Source organism: Manacus vitellinus, unplaced genomic scaffold, assembly GCF_001715985.3.
Source record: "Manacus vitellinus isolate BGI_N305 unplaced genomic scaffold, ASM171598v3 scaffold_21_pilon, whole genome shotgun sequence".
NCBI classification, from domain to species: domain Eukaryota; kingdom Metazoa; phylum Chordata; class Aves; order Passeriformes; family Pipridae; genus Manacus; species Manacus vitellinus.
This window is the reverse complement of record NW_021939546.1, coordinates 4,991,138-5,014,620: the sequence shown is the minus strand read 5'-3', so window position 1 is coordinate 5,014,620 and position 23,483 is coordinate 4,991,138. Positions and strand designations below refer to the sequence as shown.

Here is a 23,483-nt window from a genome sequence, read left to right as displayed (position 1 = left end):
TTACCTGTGCTGCTGGCACAGTGGGGATGCTCAGCATGTCATGATGGGGCAGAAGGGAGGGGTGTGGGATTTTGGAAGGAGAGCAAGGGCACTTTTGGGCTTTACCTAGATGTAAATCCAAGGATGTTTTCCTAGGTTTAGGGGGTAACGTGGGGGCAGGGCCCAAATGAGGATCTAGTGAGAGGAAGTTGCAGTAGCGAGAGGGAGGGTTGGTGTCCAGCCATTAGTGAGCTGCGGTTTTATTTAGCTTCATAAATTGTAGAGGAGGAAGCAGCAGAATTTAATGCTTCCCTTTCGTGCTCTTTTCATGCTTTGGTCCTTGCCAGTTGTGGCTCCCACATCTGCACATCCTGGTAATAGGCAGGAGGTGGTGTCACCAACGTAACCGTGGGAAAGGGAAACGGAGGAAGGATAGGTCTGAGCCAGAGGTGGGCAGGAAGCATCCAATGAGTGCAGGAGCAGGTGGAAATGCTTAAATAGAGTGAAGGTGGGAGGTTGGTTGGGGTGTGTTTTGAATCTGGAAAAAGAGGGAAATGTGGACGGAGCCTCCAGAAGCGCAGGAAGGGAGGATGAGGTGGAGTTTCCAGTTTGGACACTAGAGGAGCAAGTGGAAGAGGTAAGAGGAGAACCATGGAATCTGTGAGCCTTAAATGCCTGTGAAATGGGGCAGGGAGTAATGACCATGGAAGTTGTGAGATAGAAAATAGATTAGATTTCTGCAGGAGCCGTCAGTGCTATAAATGAGATCCGTCCCCTCTGTGCAGTGTCTACTTCCTGCAATATATTCTTCTTTGACCAGTGCTTCATGTAATTAGTCCAACAGCAATAAGGACTTAGTGTTTCAAGTAAAATCTCATTATTTTTCATTGTTGGGAGGAGTGAAGTACATGTACATCTGTGCTGTAACAGGCTGAAGCTACAGGAAGACTGAGGATGAGAGAGGTTTCTGGTGCCCGCCAGCATCAGTCTGACAGTTGATTTTGGCACTCACACCACTGCTTTCTGTTTACAGGGACTTGCATGAGTGTGGTATCTGACTGTTACCTTTTAAGTAGTGCTTTGTTTTCTTGCCCACAGAAGTGCTCTGATTGAATTTATAAATTTGTTCCTTGAATGGTACTGCACAGAGCAGCTGGTAATGTCTAGGTGACAACTCATGAGTTACATCATTTGCTGAATGTGTTGTATAGCAACTTAACAGTTTCTTATTTAAATTTCCAATTAGAATATGCATATTTGTACCACACAGAGTCTTCACTTAGTGAGGACACATGTTGGGTGCTGCAGTGTGTGGTGGGTTCCTGGGTGTCTGTGTGTTACCATTCTGGGTGTTATTTCTCCAGGAGTAGTTAAACACAGAAAGTTTATTGATTGTCTGACTTCCTCTGTTGCAGTGATTAATCATTGTTCCCGCTCTGTTTGACAGTTCTACCAAGTCCGCAGTTAATGATATTTCTGTGTCTTAATATCACCAATTATTTCCTTTCATGCATCAGGGTACGTACACATGCTTGTGTGGGTTTTTGCCAGAAGCAGTCTCACCACAATCTCTTCCTCCTGTGGGACAGAGCATGCAGGAGAAGCTGCTGGTTCATGGGTTGTGCTGCACCTACAGCCACCTCTAACCGTTACCTTCTTTTTTCGGTAGCTAAAGCACTTGCTGACAGCATCCATATCATTCCAGGGAACACCTTCTGGCAGCAGGCTGCATCCTTGGGATGCAGCATGCAATCACATCTCCTCTTGCCAACCTGAGCTGCTGTATTCCTTGTCATTCCTCAGTAGGAATGTAGTCACATCTCAAATAGCCCATGGCATCACTTGCCAAGGGCTGGAGCTTGGTCAACGAGCAGCTCTAGTGACAGTCCTGGAATGTGTTCTCCTGGGCAGAGCTGACACACTGCACCAATTAAAAGTTAAGTGTCCTTTTATACTAAAATTATAACTAAATTGGTGGTTGTGGTGAGACCTGATCTGCCAGTGGAGTTTCACCATCCCTGTTACCTGTCTGATCCTGGCCTCTCTGACCTGGGTGGAATTACAGAGCAAGCTGTTGGTTGAAACAACTGAAATTCTTTAGTCGGGAGACAAAGGCAGGAAAAGAATAAATCAGAACTTTTGTGAGTGTTTTGTTTGGGTTTTGGCAAGGTTTACCCTCTAAATCTGCACGGGGTGCCCAAGGTGAGGACTGGTTTTGGATAGTGAGGGGCAGGGTAATGTTTCCATCTCCAAAACAGGGATATAATACTTGCAGCCAGAGTTGAAAGGATTAAGAAATGCTTTGAAGATGAAAAGCATTAAGTGCCTCTATAACTTTCAAAATGCTTGTTGATGTTTCTGTCCAGATAGTAACAAAAGTTGTAGGCCCAGAGGGCCTTGAATATTTTTGAAGGCAGCTCTGCCATCTTAATCCTTTACCGAGAAGGAAACATGTTTTCTCATTGTTACTGATCTTGGAGGTTGGAATAAAAAAAAGAAAAGGCATTTTAAATCTGAAAAACAGCAGTTTGCTGGTAATTTTTTCCCTGTATTTCTTAATATTAATACTTTGTATATTAATACTGTATATACTATAATAATACATCAGGTGACGTAGTGATGTGTAAAATAACAACCAGCTTAGTACAGACTTCTGGTTGATTGGCAAGCATATTATTTATTTATTTATCTTACTAACTGTTTGTCTGGCCATATGTTTTTCAAGAAGAACAGATTGTGCATGACAGGGAGATGGGGACATATCCAGAGGTTTATATGGGGTGAAAAATCCACGTTCTTTGAAGATTTCAGGGTGATGGCAAAGAGTTGCAGTCACCAGAACTGTCCATTTATTTAATCCCTTTGCAGATGAACACTGACAGAATACAGTGTTATTTATTTTTTCTAATGGGATGGTTTTCTGGCTAATGACAGTGGATTTAATACTTAGAAGAGTTAAATCCCACTTGAGTTAAATCCCATTGAAATGCCAGAACCATGGTTCTCCATCTCCAAAATCAAGGGTTTCACACAATTCCCCACTTATTTATATGGATATTTATAAATAAATCCGTTGGTGACTGTGAGGTACTTTCACAGCAAGTGATGTAAAGCACTGGGTATGAAACCTGGACCTTGTGCACCCTCAGCCAAATCACAGCACAAAAAAATATTTCCCTTCTTTTTCCCTATTATTTCCAGCTTGTTCCCAGCTTGTGAAGCTGAAATACAATAGAAAAATATAAGTAAAGAGTGCTGGTAAGTGTTTGGCTATACCTTTTTAGTTTTTTTAAATATTATTTGGCAGTAATATGTGCTTTAGTAATAATTACAGAGCAGGAACCAGCAGAGTAAAACCTCATCTGTTTTCCATGATTATGTCTTAGTTTGAATCCAGCTTCAGCAGCTTTATCCGAGGCCTTCTGAAAGCTCAAGACTGCAGCAGTTTTTCATCCTTTTCCACGTGGATTCCTTTTTTTTCTGGCATGAAACATTTCAAAGAGGCAGCGAGAGGTCCTGGTGGAAGGGCAGCAGGAATGGGAAAGCCAATCTGAATTTTTAATTAGGCTTTGAGCTGTTCCTTCAAAGTGTGAGGACATCCTTAGTAATGTACGTCTTGTTGCATCAGCAGAGCCTGACATTTCACTTCAAACAGGGAAAATGCAGCTGTCCTGGGCAGATAAAAGTTGCTGAGAGTGGAGCAGCAAGGTGGGTTGGCAGATAATTAGTTGTCCCTTGCTCTGCCTGTCCTAAGGATCCTGCCAGTCCTGGCGTGGGCTGGAGGGGTTTTAGCAGCAAGAAATCCAAGGACGCTGGGAAGTGATTGGGAATCTCTCAGCTGTGGCAGGGCTGATAACACGTGTGTTAAGAAGGCACAAAAGTAAATACAGCGTGTGTTAGCTCATTTTTCTTGGCTTAATTCAGCTGAGGAGGAATGGTTAGAGGGGATCTGAGCACAGCAGAGAAGCTGCTCTGCTGCCATTGCCTGGCAAGGGGAGAAAAAGCCTTGCTGTCAAATACTATCAAGAGCTTCATCTTTCAGACAGAAAGGCACAATGTGTTTGAGATGGAAAAAAATGTGAAGTAAAAGATTCGTGTGTGTGTTTCCCAGTGATTCTTTTATATCCATATAATAAAAGGGAGTATTAAGTATAAACAGATTTTTTTGTTGTTGTTTAACAGTTGGTGGGTTTTGCTTGTCAATTATGGGTGAAAAATTGGCCCAGAAATGCTTGGAGCCTTGGCAGTTCAGTACCCTCATGTGTGGAAATGCCCAGCTATAAGGAAATACCCCAAATTTTTGTATTTCCATTGTCAGGGCACTCCACAGATTGAACTGGGGTAGGGCTACCCAAGCATGAGCCTGGCTCTGTGTGAATCCTGGAATAGCTCTGAGCTTGTGGGGGCTTTGCTGGGAACTTTAACAAGGGTTGGATAATGTCCCAGGAATTATTTATTTGTATGTAGTTGAATGGAAAAATACTAATTTTTTTTTGTTTTTTTTTTTTGTTTTTTTCTGTACATGGATAATATAACAATAATTGAAATGTAAGTAACTTATCTGATGTGTCAGCCTTTGTTTTTTATGTCAAAAATTTTGCTGAGATTTTGACTACTACCTCCTGTATCATAGGCCTAATGCAGAATCAGTGTAAAACCATAAAGTACAGAGGGCCTGCATTCCCATCATTTTCCTGTACTTTATTGTTGTTCAATAACATGGTGTGTTAATGAAATCTGAAAAGATATCCTTGTACTCTCTTTTCCATGGAAAACAGAGTTTAATAACGTTAGTACTTACCCAGTATTTGTTGTGAAGACTTACCTTTCTGACATAAAATTAAGCCAAGTCATGGCCTGAATCTTGTGCTATGCATCCTTCCCTGTACAGAAATCTGTACAATTTCTGTACAATAGTTTGTCTAATTTAGCAGGGAAAATCTGTGTTGACTTTTGAAATAATCATGGTGCCACAAATCAGTAACACTCATTTCCAACCCCATGAAAAGTGTTAATGAAATCACTTTTATCAACGGCCTTTAAGGTCTCTGTAGAGTCTCCCAAGTGATTTTGCAAAAGTATATTTGAACAATTACAGTAATTAGTAAAAGCAAACTATTCCATCTCCCCTTACCAGCTTCCCAGCCAGAAGCAGCTGATAAAACCAGCTTTTCATGGTGCTGTTGCCCTTTGAGCCCATGGATTTGCACAACTTTGACTGTGTGATTTGAACCAGTAGAGCAGAACACCCCTAACACCTTTTTGATAAAAAACCTGTAATTTTCCTTTCAGCATGTCTGCAGAACTGTCTAGCCAATGCTCTCTGTCCAGTTTTGACCTTCCTTTGCACATATTCCTGCGATGCAGTAGGAATTTCTGGCTACACTTAGGATCGTCACAGGTGGGAATGAGGCCAGGGGAAAAAAAAAAAGCTTTAAAATAGACACATCTGGAAGTTGCCATAAAAAGTTTCTAGAAGCTGGAAAGCCTTAAGCAGAATTTCTTGTGTGTTCACCCTGGTGGGGTTATAAGAGTATTTGTTTGCCGTTTTTTGTGGATTTCAGACCAAATTACATGTGAAGATAAGTTCAGCTTGACAGAGATGATGTGATGGTACCACACCAAAGGGCTGAGGTGCTGCCACAACCTCTCTGACTCAGTCCCTGCTTCTCCTCCTTTCAGCTAAGGGAGAATTAGAAACATTTCCTCTTTGGCTGTGCTTTCACCTCAAAAGTGCTATCAAACAAAACCTGGGGAGGTGTTTGTGGTGATGGGGAGAAGGGACAGACTCCCAAAAATAGCTATGGTAGGAGCCTGTTGGCCTGACCAGGCTCTGAACCAAGGTCACAAAGGGCTTACCAGCCCTTGGGAAGACCATATGGAGAGCCAGGAGGTCTTTTATTTGCTGGAAAAAAAAGGAACCCCAAATTGTGTGGACCAGGAGCGCAAGGGTAGGATTTGACAGTGAAATGAATGGCAAGGTAGCAAGAGATCTTGGGTTTAACCAAATCAGAGCACTCTGCAGCAGCTCTTTCCCAGCAGCTGTGCCACCACGAGGATCGACTGTGTGATCCCTGGGTGCTGGTGGTTATTCTCTGTCCTTCCCCTGTGCCACGTAACGGTGGATGGATGCGAAAACTGGTTGGACAGTGCTACGGCCACAGGGAGAGGTTTCCAGCTGCATCCAGATGATGGTGTAGCCAGGGACCATTCCATGGCTGCTCTGTATCAGGTAGTACTGCAACATGGGATGGATCAGCTCCCTGATCCCAAAACCTGGCTGCTTTGTGAACAGGAAAAAGCCCAAGTCCTCAGCATGGACTGACCATGTTTGACTTGCTACTAGGAAGAGAAAAATGAGTTATGGGATGAATTTTGGGCTGAAGTGGATGCTGAAATGGTGTATGTGTTGGCAGGTGTCAGGTGAGGAGCCCTTTTTGGGAATACTCTACAACAGGCTCTGTGATATGACTACAGAATTGTGCACTTTGTTGGGGCAAAATCAAGTTTGCCTGAAGTGTGTTTGCTTTCAGTGGTAGCCTGTCCATTGCAAATCAACATGTGGGAAAATGCTGATGGAAGATTGGTAGAGAAGGAAATCACATCCAGGATATTTTTATTGCCTCCTTCATGGTCAGTGAACAAACATGTTATTTTTCGTCTTTTTTTTTTTCTGGTACGGGACTTTTAACTTTTGATTCTGGAGAAGTAAACACTGTTTGGAGGATAAGAAAGAAGCAGGATCTCTCATCATTGCAAGGAGTGTGAAAGGAAGGGGAAAAGTCACTTCAACTCCATGGATCCTAAATTGCATTTCATGTTTTGTTAGTGCTGGAGGCTGAAGCCAGTGTTTGATCTGCAGGTTCAGTTCCCAGTTGCCAACAGCTGATGTGGTCAAACCCTCATGGACCAGTGTATTCTAGAGAGGCCAAACCAACATCTTGGAGACACAATTTTTGTGTTGTATGGAAGGATAAAATAGAAGGATTTGTAATGTGGGAATAATACATTTAGCAGGTTTAACAATGAAAGGATATTTAATTTAAATATGGTGTAGGTGGTTCAACTTCCTTGGGCACATTTTTTCTGTAATATGAATTTCATAGTTCTCTTCCGTTCCTTTTGCCCGTGGCTCTCCAGCACTGCCAGGTGTGATGTGGGATTTATTCCCTTGGTCTGGCTTGGTAGAGTTCAGCTACAGAAAAAAGTTTACAGGGAAAACTGGTGCAGGCAGGAAGACAGGGATAAGTACTGGGGATGGTTGTGTGTCACATTATGCAGCAGTGGTCAGGAGTCTGTTTTTAAACCATAAATTCCAGTCTTTGATCTGTTCCATTAAAATTAGAAAATGTTATTCCTGGATACACAGTCTCTTGTGTCTTCCTTGTAGGAGGAAAAAAAAGGGAAAGAAATTAATACTCAAATATGTTGCAGGAGGAGGATGAAAATTGCAAACTTCTCGAATTTCTTTAGCTTTTGATGAACTTCATCAAGGTTGAGGTTGCAGATACAAAGCTAAGGGCACTTAAGTAACCAACCTTCTCTTGTGAGTAATTTGGGAAAACATGAAGTCTTATTTTGCATTTTTTTTATTTTTGACTGAAATGTAACTATAATTTTAAATTATAAAATTCTGGCTTTTCCTTTTGAATTCTGCTGCTGATCTATTTTGTGTAGTCCTAGATCATTTCAGTAGCTGTTCTGAGGGATGTGCTTGATGCTCTTAAAGTTGTTAAATTCAGTTAGTTGCTAATCCAGCTGTTCTTGGAAGAGGAAGCTCTGCTGTGCTGAACTCATGCTGGGAACAAGGATTTTATACCAAAAGTTGTGTTTGGTTTCTAAAATTTTATATACTGACATACTGATAATACTGTATTTTCATTAAAACTACTGGATGCAAAGCCAAAATTAAAATAACCCCAACATAATCATGATAAGAGATAAATGGCTGGTCATTTCTAATAAACAAGTTGTTTCTGTTTGGTAAGAAATTGAATCTAATGAATTTTAAAGTATTGATTCACCGTGACGTCCCGTAAATATAATTTTGCCTCTCCCTTTTTATTTATGTATTTATTCAGCAAGTGGTTGACTGTAAGTCTAGAAATACATTTTAAAAAAATATGTTCTGGTAATTGCAACCTCAGACTTTGAAATGCTGCTTTTTCCTACATATCCAAGAATAGAAACTCGGCCTCCAAAAATAAATGAAACCCAACATCCATTGCCATGGTTTTCAGTGCTTGAAATGGTGGATTTCTCTTTGAGGAGCAGAGGTGCAGCAGCTATTTTGGGAAGGGAAGATGTGGAGTCAGGATGAAATGAGTGTAGACCTGCTCTGTGAGGGCTCATCTGAAACATAAGACGTGCTGGGTGTGCTCTCTGCTCCGTGTGAGTCGTCTGGACGATTTAATAGAGCTGAAAATTCATGATAAAGAAGAGGAAAACATAAGTAGCTATAAAGAGATAATAGTAATTAAAAAAAATTAGTAAGAAATGCATTAATTTGGGATTCTTTGAAAATGTACTGAAAGCTGTTGTCCTTGATGTGCATTTAGTGTGGGTGAATACAGTGTAGGTCAGGCTCATTCCAGGCCCTTACCTGTTTTTTTTAATCCACAAAAAATGTTACTGCATGTTCAAGGCCTTTGACCCCAAACCTTGACTCGTTGGGAAGCACAGGGAATTCCTGTGAAGTTGTACTTCAAACTCTCTTGTGGAGACCAAAGGTGCAGCAGAGCTGGATTTCTGCTGCCTTCCCACGCCCCTCCACCATTTCCTGGCCTCTAGTTTGCTTGTTTTTTGTAATTTTTGCCATTCCCTGTCTCCTGGCTTTCCAGTACCATCAGTGTCCCGGAGACTATTTCAGCACTGGCTGAGCACTCGGTCCCACTCTGCATGACATGTGTGGGGCTGAGGTGGTTTGTTGGCAGCTCTGGTGTGGCAGGTGGCCACAACTCTCTGATCAGCACAAGAAATGGCATGGTTGTAACATCCCCTGAAATTTTGATGGAAGATATCCCAGAGAGACTTTTGTCAAGGACATGGAGTGATAGGAGAAGGGGGAATGGCTTTAAACTGATAGAGGGCAAGGTTAAATGGGATATTGGGAAGGAATTCTTGGCTGTGAGGGTGGTAAGGGCCTGGCACAGGTTGCCCAGAGAAGTTGTGGCTGCTCCATCCCTGGAAGTGTCTAAGACCAGGTTGGATGGGGCTTGGACCAAACTGGGATAATGAGAGGTGTCCCTGCCCATGGCAGGGTGAGGAATGAGATGAGCTTTAAGGTCCCTTCCAACCCAAACCATTCCATGATTCTCTGTGCCTGGCAGGGAGCTGGATGGGCTCCTAAGGCTGTGAGTGTGTAGACCTGAGAATCTGCAGAGCATGGTCTGCATGACAAAACCCAGCAGTTTTGCAACCTTCCACTCTTACTCTGTGTCCAGGAGGAACTGGATTGGAGTTTTGCCACTGCTGCTGGGAGACGACATTTCATTTTGATCCTGAAAATAGATTCGCAGCCTTTTTGGGATTCTTGCTCAGAAATGAAGTTAGAGCCAGTGTTAGCATCGGCCCCAAAGTCCAAAAATATATTTAAAGTATGGAAGGCTTGCTATAGCAAGTCTGTGGCTGCAGTGTGGCTTGATCCAGCCCCTGCAGAGGCCGGAATGCAAAGCTGGCCCACAGCCATACCGACGCCGGGGAGGATTGTCAACTTGTGGCCTTGCTTTGATGACGCAGAAAGAGAAAAGACAGATTCTTTTTTTTTTGCCTTTTGGTGGACAGAAAATAACTTTCACAGGGCTGGCAGGAATCTGTATCTACCTTAGTTATTCAAAATCTCAGGAGATGCTGAGCCCCTGTGGGCAAAAGAAAAGAGGGGGGAAAGATGGAGGAGGAGGATAAAGTGGCTATTTACTGCTTTGGTGTTGATAAGAGCAGGAGCAATGCTCAGGAATGGCAACTCACCTGTTCATCCTGATGCCACAGTGAAAGAGCAGGATCTGCTCTATTATTTTTATTTTTTTTTTTAACTTTCCCATTTCCAACCCACCAGAGCAGTGATGCCACTCTGCTCTGAGAGATGTTTGGTGCAGGAACACTGTCAGGGCTTGAATCATCCTTTCTGTTTATCCCTCTACAGTGCTGAAGGCAGACTGGTCATGGCCTGAGGTGCCTGTGTGTCACCAAATAAAGAAATTAAAGCATTAAAAAATAGAAAATACACCTTCAGCTGCTGTTGTGGGTACCAGGCCTTGGAGTGTTACTGCAGAGGAGCTGTGAAACATTCCCAGCTACTCATTTCGAACCCCAGTTTTCTAGTAATAGACTTAAAAATCTCATTGTGCAGTTGAGTTAGTGACTGAGTCTTCACTTTATAATCTCTTTATAAAATGTATGCACATTACCAGGACGTATTTAATAGACACACTGCCCCCATGAAAGGGAGCTTTGTGGGACGAGCCTTTTGTGCCTTTCTGGATCTCTCAGCAATTCCTGCGGAGCTTCCCAAGTCTGGCTGACACCGAGTGGCAGAGGAAAAGACCTTCTCCTTTCAGCTTGAGTGGAGAATAATGGGGAGCACGATGGGAGAGGGGGAGGGACCCTGCTCTGCTGTGGGCACACACCAGCCCAGCATTGAACACTCCAGTTCCTCCTGCCCCCAGCTGGGGCTTTGCATTTCCAATGACCTCGGGGCTTCTCAGGAAGCACAACTGGGTTTGTGGCAACAACAGGACCCCGAGACCACTCTTCTCAGCCCAGGTTGTAACTTTATTTCTAGTTTAGGCTGCAGATTTGTCTGTAGTGGCCGCTTACCACAGCAGCATTTTTTAATTTATTATTTTTTAAATTGAGATCTGATGTTGTCTTTCATCTTCTACTTAACCTCTCAGCTAGATTTTGGTGTGCTTTCTTCCTGTCTGTGGTTCTTAGTGGCAAAAAAGGTTTTCATTCTCAGAACTGAGGCTGCAAGGTCGTGGATGTGTTCAATTTGACCTGGCAATCATCTTCACAAGAACAAGAATCTAGAGGACATATATTTAATTTTCCATTAGCAAAAAGAGTTAAACCTCAAAAAAAAAAAAAAATCCCGGAGTTCTCTGATAAAGCCATCTTTTGCAGTTGCTGCTAATTCATCTTGTGCTCTGTGGGGTTACAAGCAGAAAGAGCTTCACCTCCTGCAAAGATGCCAGAAAATGTATTCCAGTTTGGAAACCGTGGAGTAAAGATGAAGTAAGGGAAGATTACTAATTAAAAAAAAAAAAACCACACATTTAATTAGGATTATAAATTGGATAGATGTGAGTCCTTTGGAGTAGGGTTTCTAATTTGGTCAGATCATAGAATCACTGAATCATTAAGGTTGGAAAAGCCCTCCCAGACCATCGAGTCCAACCTGTACCTGATCCCCACCGTGTCAGCCAGCCCAGAGCACTGAGTGCCACGTCCAGTCATTCCTTAGACACCTTCAGGGATGGGGACTCCACCACCTCCCTGGGCAGCCCTTTCCAATGTCTAATCACCCTTCCTGTGAAGAAAGTCCTCCTGATTTCCCGTCTAACCCCCCGGGTCTATCCCTGGTGGGAAAGGTGGTTGTGCTCTGTGTATTATTCCATGCTGGTTGCTGTGCAAATGCTGCTCACGTATTCCTAAGAAAGCATCCAGGTGAGGAAGAGCTGCTGGTGGTTGGGAACCTCCAGACAGATGTGTAGCTCACCTCTGCTCCTTGCCTTGGACACAGCTGCCTGTCTGATCCTGGGTGTGTGCTGATGGTTTTCCAGCTGCTGTCACAGCTGGAGACTCCACCATATCAAGAAAGAGCAAATCAATCTGTCTGGCTTGAGTGGAGCTTCTGCAGGTTCCCCAAGGGTAAAGCAGTTTGTTGTGGGGTGGCTGAGGGTGAAAGCTGAGGGCTGGGCTACACTCAGGTACCTTCAAAGGGGTGTGAAGGAAATTAAATTGGAAAATGCTGCCAGAGGAACATCATGCCCAAAGTTAGAGTGAAACAGGTGAAAGGCAGGGGTATGGGCTCTGTGTGCTTTTCTTGTTTCGGGATAAAACAAGATATTTTGCATAGATGTCATTAGTCTGATTAAGAATTTCAGCTTAAGAATTGAGAAAAGCTTTTTGAGCCAAATCAACACCATTTTGCCAACAGCCCCAGCATGAGCTTGTAGCATTTCTGTGTTTAAAACCAAATTAAGCCCTTTCTAGGTGTGCTTGTAAAGGGATGTGTTCGAGGTACTGCACATTTTCCTCCATCTCCCCTCAGCAAAAAGAAAGCTCTCACAGAAAGTGATATCCTTGATTTAATTCCTCTCGAATTGTATCTGTCTTTCCCTGTTTACCCCCCATTGCCTCTGTGTTTAATAAAATGGATTAGTTGGGTATATGTGCAGCCTTCTGGTATCTTTTCCCCTCCCTCTTTTTTTTCATCAAAACAGAAGAAAATCTGGCAAAGGACTAAGGCTTTCTTAAGTAATTGAGAGATTTTTATTTCTTTTTAATTACCTTTATTTATGACTCATGTTAAGGATAAAAGCTCCCTGGTTTGTGAACTTTCCCAGTTTCATTTGTTTTTAAAGTTTTGAGTACTATCTTTGGTTCATTAGCTAGAATGAACTTGGAAATTCTAAGAGGTAGAGGGTTAATTTAAAAGGAAGTAGGGATTTGTGTCCTGCAGGGTTCAGAAACGAGATGGCAGCACTGGAATCAGAAAATAGCCATTTTTTCCCATGATGTGGATCTACTGAAATTGGCAGTTTTCTAGCACAGAGTGTCCCTTTCCCACATTTCTCCTGATTACAGTTCCTCCAAGCCATGCTGTTAATAAAACGAGCAGTTGTAACTCATTTATTATATATCTAAATTAATAAAGTAGTCCATTTTATTGTTCCAGCACTGCAAATCCCACCTTTCAGTGACCTTTCCATGCCCACGGGCTCATGGCACCAACGTGATGTTTGTTACCTGTAACCTCAGGCAACTGGTTGAAATTTGTAATTTTTGTGCATTTGGTGTCTTTCATGAGGTTTTTAGTGGTTTTACAGGTGAAGTGCAACTCTTCTGTAACAGTGAAATTCAGTGAGCTTTGAACTGTGGACTTTGAGCTGTGAAAGCAAGAGGGAATTGAGGTTGCTGGTTTTTTAAAGGAGGTATTTGGGGTAGATAAAGCATCTGAAACTCAGTGGTTTGATAACAATCTCCTGTATAATTATCTAATGCTTTTGTATCCTACTTGCTTAGTGAAATACTTAGAGAAACACATCGTGGTAGTACTGTGCGCTGATTTTTTTTTTAATAATTCTTCATTATTTCACTGCATATTTGCTGCAGGTTTTGTGTTCTGCACATGATTTTGAGTTTTTTAGGAGAGAGTTAGTTGCACATTGAATTGATAGTCAGGTTCCTACTTGGTCAGATGAAGATTTCTCCTGAGGAATAATGTAATTTTCCTTTTCCCATAGCTATTGCGTGTTCTGCAGGCTGGGATAACAAATACTCATTTTTTTTTTCAAGAGAAAAAAACCTCACTATTATTGTTATTACTATTTTATTTTTGGTGACTGAAAAACTGAACCAGGAAATGACCCGAGACACAGTTTCCATGACACCCTCTCACTTGAATCCAGTTTTCAAGAAGATGAAAGGCCAAAGCAGTCTTTTGATAGTGAGCAGCTAATTGGGTGGCTGATAGAGGCAGGTTTTTCTCTGGGAAAAAAATAAAAGAGAAAAGAAGTGGAACAGCTGTGTTTTGGTACATGTGTATAATCCCAGATAAAACTCTCCAAGGGCAAGGAAATACAGTAATACCTCAGTGAAAAGAAAATTAAGAATTTTTGGAAGTATAAATGTGGCTTTTTTGGGAAGCTTATGTGTAAAATAAAAATCTACTGGAAGAGGTGCATTAATAAATGATGGATTTGTAAGAATATTTGGATATTTGTAATATATAATATTTGTTATATAATGTATGTGTAATCTCTGCAATGAACAGACTTCCCAGACATGGCAAAGGGGATAATTACTTAAATTAAGTAAAATACTTAGCACAAGGACTTTTTTTGATAACTTATTTGAATCTCAGGTCTGTTTGGGATTTGAGGGATAAATCCTGAAGGAATCCTATGAAGTTGAGCTGCAGACTGAGCTGTGACTGCTGAGGGTGCAGTTCCTGAGTTAAGTGGTGGTGTTTGCTTCTTCTCCTGGCTTCCTTAGGGTTTTTCTGTCCAGATGAGAAGACAATTGCCTTGTCTACTGTGCTTCTTGCCTCTATTCATGGGTTACCTTTGTTTTCCCCTGAAACTTTGAATACCTGGAAGGGAAAGCTGTAGCAACAGTTTGAGATCACTGCTGTCTTGGGACCTTGTATGCTTTCCATGACCTATTGGACCTGGAAGTGTTTTCAGCTGATTAGTGCTATTTCCATGCATTGTTTCTCCTTCTAAGGTTTTCGTGCAGAATATGCCATCTAGATTGGCATAATTCAAACTAAGTAAAATAGTTTGGTTTTTAGGTTTAGTAGAGTAGGTTTAGATTAGGTGTTGGGAAAAAATCCTTCCCTGTGAGGGTGGTGAGGCCCTGGCACAGGTTGCCCAGAGAAGCTGTGTCTGCCCCATCCCTGGAAGTGTCCAAGGCCAGGTTGGATAGGGCTTGGAGCGACCTGGGCTAGTGGAAGGTATCCCTGCCCATGGCAGGGAGTGGAATGAGGTGAGCTTGAAGGTCCCTTCCAACTCAAACCATTCTGAGATTCTATGAATATCAAAGCAAGCCTTTTTTTGGAATGCAAGAGATTAGGATCTCCCTAATGAAACCTAAGACAACAGTCCCTAAACTTTCACAAAGACTTTGGTGGTTTATGAACCTAAAAATTTGCTGCAGTGCTGCTAAACAACCAGTGGAGATGGGTCTGGAGGAGTTGAAAGACCTTTTCACCACACCATGCTGTGCTCATAGCTTCTGCAGTGGTAAGGGAGCAGCTTGTTGTCTGAAGGGCTACTTCAACCTGAGTAAATAAACCACTCTAAAACCAGCTTGGCTGCTGCTGTCAGGCAGCTCTGTTGGCTTCTCATACGGATATGTATGGACAGACTGGGGAATGAGCTGCTGGAAAGCAGTGCAGGAAGGGAGCTGGGAGTGCAGTTGTACGTGAGTCAGCAGTGCCCTGGCAGCCAGCAGGGCCAACTGTGTCCTGGGGGGCATCAGGCCCAGCATCAGTGGTCGGGTGAGGGAGGGGATTGTCCTGCTCTGCTCTGCTCTGCACTGGGGTGGCCACTTGGTCTGTTCAGCTGGAGGAGACTGAGGGGAGACCTCATTGCAGTTACAACTTCCTTGGGAGGGGAAGAGGAGGGGCAGGCACTGATCTCTGCTCTGTGGGGACCAGGGACAGGACCCCAGGGAATGTCCTGAAGTTGTGTCAGGGCAGGTTTAGGTTGGATCTCAGAAAAAGGTTCTTCCCCCAGAGGGTGGTTGGGCACTGAATAGGCTCCCCAGGGCAGTGGTCACAGCACCAAGGCTGCCAGAGCTCCAGGAGTGTTTGGATGATCCTCTGGGGCACCTGGTGTGACTCTTGGGGACGGTCGGGTGCAGTGCTAAGGGTGGAACTGGATGATCCTTGTGGGTCCCTTCCACCTCAGCATATTCTGTGATTCTGTGAAGATCTTGTTGGAAACAGCAGCATTCCCACTGCCAGTTTTCCCTGCAGACTGAGCCTGGGGGCTGCTCGCTAACTCCCTGATTGCGAGAGAGGAGCATGTAAAATTAATGCATGGAGACAGGGACACGGTCCAGCACTGTGGGAGTGCAGGTGGGATGGAGCAATGGGCGGGAATTTAATGGACATACTCCTTGGGAATTTAATGGACATCCTCCAGGAGCCTGGCTGTCCTGTGCAATTCCAGAGTTTTCTGCTGTAATGATCCCAGTGGGTTTTCACTGGCTCTCTCTGCTGAGAGAGCCTTTAATATTGTGAGAATTTTGGTGAGTGTCCTGTGTGAATTTTGAGAGAGGTGTTCCTTGCCTTCAGAAATTGGAAGATATTTCATTATTTATGACCAAAATGTGGTGTTTGCTGGTACTCCTGTGAGGCTGTGCAGTGTCAAGAGTGTCATTTCCCAGGAACAGTGCCTGCAGCTGCAGAAACTTCTGTGCACTTGGAAATTTTGAAATTTTCAAATCCAGTCTCATACCGGTGCTGTCAAAATGGAGCTTTCTTATGGCACTCCTTTTCTTTAAAGGCTGAAATTTTAATATTGATCCCAAAGTATGTTTGCTCCAAAAATAGTCATTCCATGTGCATTTTGAGATGCTGAAATAAAATAAAGTCAGTTTACTGGTGTGCGTGGGAGGCAGAGGGTGGAGTGTTCCTGTGCAGCTGTGACAGCCCTACAGGCTGTCCCTTTCTTGTAACAAATCTCTTTTATCTGAGATTAAATGAAGTCCACCTGACAGCAAAAAATAATAGCAAGGTGTCTAGAAGCAGTAATTTAATTCTAATTTTGAAATTCATGGCAGTTCTGGAATAGATGCTGTTGCCAGAGCCCTGCTGAAAATGCATTTATTCTCTTAAGTACTTTATATGGAAAATGTTTAGCAGGCAGGAAATATGGAAAAATTTTTTTTGGCACTTTTTTCCTGTTTATCTTCAGAACAGGCAGTACAATAACTGTTTAGTAAGGGTGTTTGTCTTAAATTGAGGTAAAGAAAAATGGTGTTTTAAAACTTGCCAGTTTTAAAGATGGTGATCATTGTGTGCAGTCTCAAAGAATTCATCCTTCAGTGCCTTCTCTCCTTCGAAACATGGAATAAATACTCAGAACTCTTTGGGTTTTTATAACCCAAATGTATGTTTTCATTAGGGCTTTGTCAGCAGTTGAATCTTTCAGGGTTGGGTTTTTTTGTTTTGCTTGGGTTTTGTTGTTTTGTTTGGGTTTGGTTTGTTTTCTTCCATCTTTCAGGCTTGTTTTAGTGCTTGAACTGGACATGCCAAACTCTTAAAGTAACTTTGTAAGTTGTAAACTTAAAATGCCACTGTCACTGTAATATTGAATGATAATATTATATGATTATATTATCATATATAATATGTGATAATTATATTATTACTGAAGCTGCTTATTTTGTCCACTCTTTTGACAAGGAACTCTTAGAAATCTAATTCAGGAACCTTCTTTCCCCCACTTTCTTTTACTCTTTATGCATTTTATAGCTCTATTTTGGGAGTCTCCTGCTCTTTTCTGGTTATTTAAGTGAGAGGATCACTGATAAAATAACAGATTAGAGTAGGAGACAGGTATTACAGCTGGAATTACCTTTTTAACTATTCAGGTGAAAGATGATTTGTGAATAATATCTTCAAAAATAAAAATGAAAGATGCAAGAGGTCAGTGTTACAGCATCTTTTTTTCATTGCTTTGAAGGAGGTGCATTTTATACAAGAAAAACTAAACCAGAAATTTTGCTGATAACTTTTTTGGGGCTGAGCAGGGAGGATTGTGTTGAGTGACGTGATTAGAGAGGGTAGTAGGAGGGTGCATATTTAATTTTGGTTTGGGAAAAGGGATCTTTGAGTTGTTGGCACTCTAAGATCAATCACCTAAACTTTTCAAAACCCTGTAGAGCTGACAAACCAAACCAAACTAGGACTCTGTCTGGAAACGCTTCATTCTCCGTCTGAACGCTTCATTCTCTGTTTTGCCAATGTAATGAAACAAGAAATTCCGACTCCTTTTAATTGTTAAATTTTGTCCTGTCAATGCATTCTAGACTTTGAAAAGGTTTTGCTCTGATTATCATGCTTTGAAGAAAACCTCTGTGCCCTTCCTTCTTTCAAATCACTTTTCAAACCACTTTTATATCAACGACAGTGGAAACGGGATGCAAATATATGAAAAAATACCAAATTAATATAAGCAATTAGTGATTGCTATGTTTATCAGTTAAAATACCTTCCTAAACTGCTGTAAAGTTCAGTAATTCTCATTTGTCTTTGATGATACATGGCTGACCTGGTTTATGCTGCATGTTTGAGGAGGATTTGGTTGGCATTCCACGTTTTTGTAGGATGATGCAGAGGTCTCCTCCTCGTAATTCTGAACATGTGGAGCAGAACACACATTTTTTAACTGGATAACTTATGTTTTCATTAGATAATGCTCAGACTGGAAACTTCACATTGTGAATAAGAGTGGGAGTGCAGTGGAGGAAGGAGCAGGAGGGAGCCATGTCTGGCACATGGAGACAAGGGGCGTCACAAGGGCAGGGGTGGCACCTGGAAATGTGAAAAAACCAGTGTGAACTGGTGGCAGTAGTTACTTCATACTTAGTGGTATTGTTCTAATTGCCACATCATGATTTGTACTTAATTTTTCTTCAAATTTGATTTCAATTCTTCCCACTTTTACTTACATACAGCAAGATACAGCAGCTGCTTCTTATTCTTATATTGCCACTTATTATTCAATTTGCAAGCACAGAGAGAAACAGGAGCTCATCGTATTATTTATAACCCTGATTTAATGTGCTATGAGACACTGGAGAAAGGGCTTTACCCTGCATGGAAAAAGGGCTCTCAGAACTTTCAGAACTTAGTTTTGAGAAATTCGACATTCTGTGACTTCTTCCTACCCCCGAAATTCATGCTCTTACTTTGTCTTATGGTGCTTTATCTCTGTTTGAGGATGAACATCACTTTTTGGGATCTTTTGAACTTTTATATTGCCTGATGATTTTGATTTTGGAACCTTGTCTTTGTGTCCTTGTTAGGAGTGAAAAGACATAGGAAGAATAAAAATCCAGCTGGAGAGGTGAGACAGGAGCTATTTTCAGTGTAAGTCTCTCAGTTCTCAGGGCTCCTATAGCAAAAACCATGTAGTGAAAACACACATGAAAAGCTTTTGGAAATTAAAATACAGATTTCATGCTGAAACAGAGAGTTTAAGTTAATTGGTGGGTATCAGCAATTTATTAAAGTTAAAATTTATTCATTAATTTGTTAAGATCAATTATCAGTATCAGCATAATAAACAATTTTCTGCCCTGTAAGTCTTTTTTTTCCCCCCTTCACTCCCTGACAGTCAAATACTGACACCAGTGTAGTAGTAACTGTGTGAGACAACAGGAATATTTATTCCCTGAGTAGCATTAATCTCCTTCAATTCTACATTAATGCCTTTATTTCTCCTTGGTGCTTGAACTCGCTAATCCTGATCCCAAAGTGGATTATGGGGTCGTTTCCACGTATTCAGAGGGACGTGCAACACACAGATAATTGCAGAGAAAAGCCAAAGAAAGGGAATTTATTGAGTTGTGGAGCTGGAGGTGGTCTCTACACAGCCTTAAATCCTTAATTCCATTGCAGCTTTGCCACTCGGTCCTGTTGGAATCGTGCACCAAATGATTTTTTAATTTGAAAACTGCTTTGACTGATCCATATTTTATGTGCACTGAATGGATGGTAGGAAACCTTGAAATACTATGAAACATCGAATTTCTAATTTCCAGTGCAAATATGTGCCTAGAGACTCTTGATTATTTTTAATGAAGATGACACTACACATGATCAGCACAAGAGCTTTTTAAATAAGAGAGTTCATCCAAGTGGGATCTTTTGAAGGAAATCACAGCAGAGGTTTATTTTGAGTAAAGGAGCAGCCTTTTCCCCAGAGGTTCCAAAATACTTTATTTAGACAAAGTTAAACACGACTCGAGATGAAAAAAGAGGTCAAATAATTCTCTTTGTTTTGAAACAGAAATTGGTTTAATTGTGTTCATTTACCAGGAGCAGTGGAGTTTGCTTCATAGTTTGTCAATATTTTGTGAAAAAACAGCTTGTAATAGTATTTATAGAAGGAATGAAAAATAGTAATTGCATCTGTCACTGTTTGAATTTTAATAATGTGTGTGCAGGAGTCCTTTTTGATCTTCTTAGTGGGTACCACCCAACTGTCAATGACATCACAGGAGGAAAGGAGTTAAAACTACCATTATCAATTTCCTGTTTTGTTTTGGTTTTTTTCCCCTGAAAAGCTGGTTCCCTCTAGTATAAATTCCTTTTCTTTATGTGTGGATGTTTTTGATTTTCTCATCAAATGATTAACCTTCTGTACTGAGTATATTTTGCAAAGGCTTCTTATAATAGGTGCTACCACATGGTAGTTAGTGCAGGTCTGCTGGGGCTGGACGTGGTGCATTTCTCTCTTAAAAACTCGAGAATAAATAGTGGGAGATGTGGGATAACCCCAGAAGAACACTCTTCCTGCAGTGACTCTGAGGGTGTATGGCTTGAATGGGAAGCCACAGGAATTTGGCCACATGGCCAAGAGTTTCTCTTACATTGAATTAGGTGGAAAAAGCTTTTCCGGTGGCCAAGGACACTGAAAAAACCCTGCATTGTAACATGAGGTGTCACCTTCAGACAGGTGATATGCCTTTAAACATTTTTTGAGAGGAATTCTTTCAAATTTCAGCTGCTAATTTGAGGCAAGCATTTCCAGTCACAGAAATCAGTCAGTGTTGTTAATCAGCAGCTCATCAGAAAGAGCACATACTCTGATTTTTAATTAGAGTTCAGTCTAATTTCTTGCCACTCAGTGCGTGAAAGATAAATATATTTATAATAATTTCAGCAAAGCTAATTTTTAGAAGGTTGGAATCTTTGTCTTTAACTAGTTAGGAAATACTCTTGGCTGTTTATTCAGTGATAGTGAATGATACTTGTTTCAATGGTGTGTATTTATTATATTTATTTAAGAAGACAAAAAAAGTAGCTAATATTCAAATAATTAGAGCAGTGATTAGAAATTCTGTTTTGTGATTTTTTTCACAAGACTTTAACGCTATTTAATCATCTTTCCTTGAAATATGATTTATGCCAAAGTTGCTGCTGTGGCAAGAGAACAAGCAGGGCCCGAGCCCTCTCCGTCCCAGCAGCCGCCTTGGTGGGACCATCCCATCTCACATGCAAGGACCTCAGAGCCCCCCCCCTTGGCTCTGCAGTTTGTAAAACAATGAGGGGCAAGATAAAGGACCCTGCTTTGCCCAACATCTGATGATTTTTTGCTCCTGAAGGCTGGATTTAAAATTCCTGTGCGATGGCTTGGCACGAGTGCTGCAGAAAGCACTGAGGCGAGTATTGCTCCTCTTCAGCGCCTTCCCTCATTAAATCTGGAGCTTTCTCTCCCTTTTTGGGGTTGGAATCTACTCTGTGCTTGATTAACACTGGAGGTTTTGTGAGAGTTTCGGTTGTTGGTTGCTTTTTGGTTTTTTTACTTGCTCCTCTTTCATGTAAATGATGTCTTGCTTTTTTTCCTTTTTTAATTAGAAGAATAAATGCTGGCATTCAAGCACAAATTGCTTTGAAGTGCTGCAGGAATTCAATACATGAGCTTCATCTAGTCTCAAATCTTTAATTTTTTTTTTTTTTACAAACTGATAACATCTAATGGCTCTGCTTATTCCAAAAGATTACATTTGTTTTCTGGGGCTGCCCTACCTCCTCCTGCCTCCTGAGATAACAAGTTAAACATGAGGAAGAGCAGTTAATCACCCAGCTCCCAGTTGAGTGTTTGACCAGGGGTGACTCATGCTGGACTACAGCTCCCTGAAAGGGCCAGGGAAGAATATTCCTGGGGACCAAGTGACTTCCTTCAGCAGGAGCCAAAGGTGGATCTCTGGATGCTGCGGAAAACTGGTTGAGCAGTTTCTTCTGGAGATTATTGCCTTAATTATTTGCTACTTTGCATCCTTACGTTACTTTTTGGGCTCCAGGATGCAGTGTTTGGTTGTGCTGGAGATACGTTTGTTGGTGTTGGTGGTGTCAGGTGGACTTCTGGCTCATGGAACATCACAGGGAGAAGCTTATCCATTGGTGTCCTCACTCCCTGAGTTCGTTCCACCCCTGGTTTGGTAGCAAGGGGAAAAATATCCTATTTCCAGCGCTGCTTGAGGGGTAGTTCTCTTTTCATTAGCACTGAAGTATAACAAAATGCTGTTTCCTAAAGCTCACAGAGACTCCCAGGGGATTTCACATTTCAAGGTCAAGAAGAGTGCAGATTAAACTGACTCTTCTCAGCTTTTCTAAGGGATTGGTGATTGACCCGCTGCTTAAATGTGGGGTCACAGCTCTGGCACTGGCATCGTGTCCTCAGGGAATTGGAGAGTGGCAGAGGTGGGACAGGACATCCTGAGGTCCTCAAGCTCTGCTCAGCCAGGACACTGCTCTTGTTATTTCTGGATCATTTTAAGCCTTGGGTCAGTTTGAGATGTAACAGTTATTTGAAAATAACTTCATATCCAGGTTGGAGGGAATGATTAAAATAATTAATGCAAAGTGTTTATCTTCTGGAGTTTATTTTTTTAACTTCGTTTAAAATTCAATTAAGAAATTAAACCTCATAAGAATTTAGGAGTGCACACAGAGTTGCTCCCACTTCCTTCTGCTTGGAAAAGGAAGTGTGGGGATTATATCAAAGAAAAATAATGCAAATAAGGTATGTAAACAAGTGACCTTAAAACTCTTCTACTTATTAATACAAATACTGTCATAGGAGAGTAACCTTGTACTTTTTATTACAGACACTGACTCACACAGGAAGGTAATTATGTCCCGACACTCTTTTTCAGGTTACTACTCATCTATTATTTTCTCTGATAAAAGTGTGTGTGTCTTGGTGGAAACACCTGCAAACTGTGTGTTAAAGCTTTAGACTTTGGTGTCAGTAGGTGCACTGTGAGACAGCTCCTGCTCTGAAGTGCTGCTGCAGTGCTTGTAGGGAAGGCTGATGGGGTATTTATCGTGTGTATGTTGATGGTTCCTGCTGAGAGATCCTGAAAAATGATCCTCTTGGACATTTAAAGAAAACAGTTCTGTGATTACATTACCATCAGCCCATTCATTTTATGCACAGACGTTTAGTGTTGTGATTTATGATCTACAAATCCCTGTATTTAAGATTGTCTTCTTGGATATTGTTTTTTCTGATTCAAGATCTCTTTATCTCAGTCCAGCCTTAGTGTTCCCGTGTTTCTCCAAATAAAACCCATCACCTTCTGCCTTGGTTGTGTTAAACTGATCAGGAAGTAAAATTAGTGTGTGTGTGTGTGTGTGTGTGTGTCCCTTTATGTTTTGGGTTTTGTTTTTTGACTTGACTGTAAAATTACACAATCCTAGCTGGATAAATTGATCCCTGTTTGTCCTGCATACTTGCATACTGAATTCATGACCAAATTGGACAAGCACAGTAATTTACACTGAAATGTTATCAAGGCCTTCTCACTCCAGGATTGCATCTATTTACAGGTCTTGGGCTGCTGCTTAAATGTTTCCCCCTTTTTAGTCATGAGCTTGAAAGCAAACCAGAAAAATGAAACCGAGAATTCTCCCAATAAATGCTCAGATTTCTGTTCTCTTTAAAGGGAAAACAACAAGATACAGTGACATGAAAACAGTTCAGTAATCAAAGAATTCTCCACCTGAAATAACCCATATAAATATTTTACGTTTCACA

The 23,483-nt window shown here is 41.6% G+C and overlaps 1 protein-coding gene across 2 annotated transcripts in view; it reads left to right on the top strand.

Moving 5' to 3' along the window:
* Positions 1–568: 568 nt before the first annotated feature.
* The window catches only part of CACHD1 (cache domain containing 1), a 90,751-nt gene continuing 67,836 nt past the window's right edge, over positions 569–23,483 (top strand). Inside the window, exon 1 of one of the 2 annotated variants that reach the window (XM_018072348.2) lies at positions 569–616. The gene's annotated coding sequence lies outside the window, so the exon portion shown is untranslated. Of the gene's footprint in view, positions 617–10,706; positions 10,741–23,483 lie in introns of those variants that run through there. The other variant, XM_018072349.2, reaches the window with a different exon arrangement.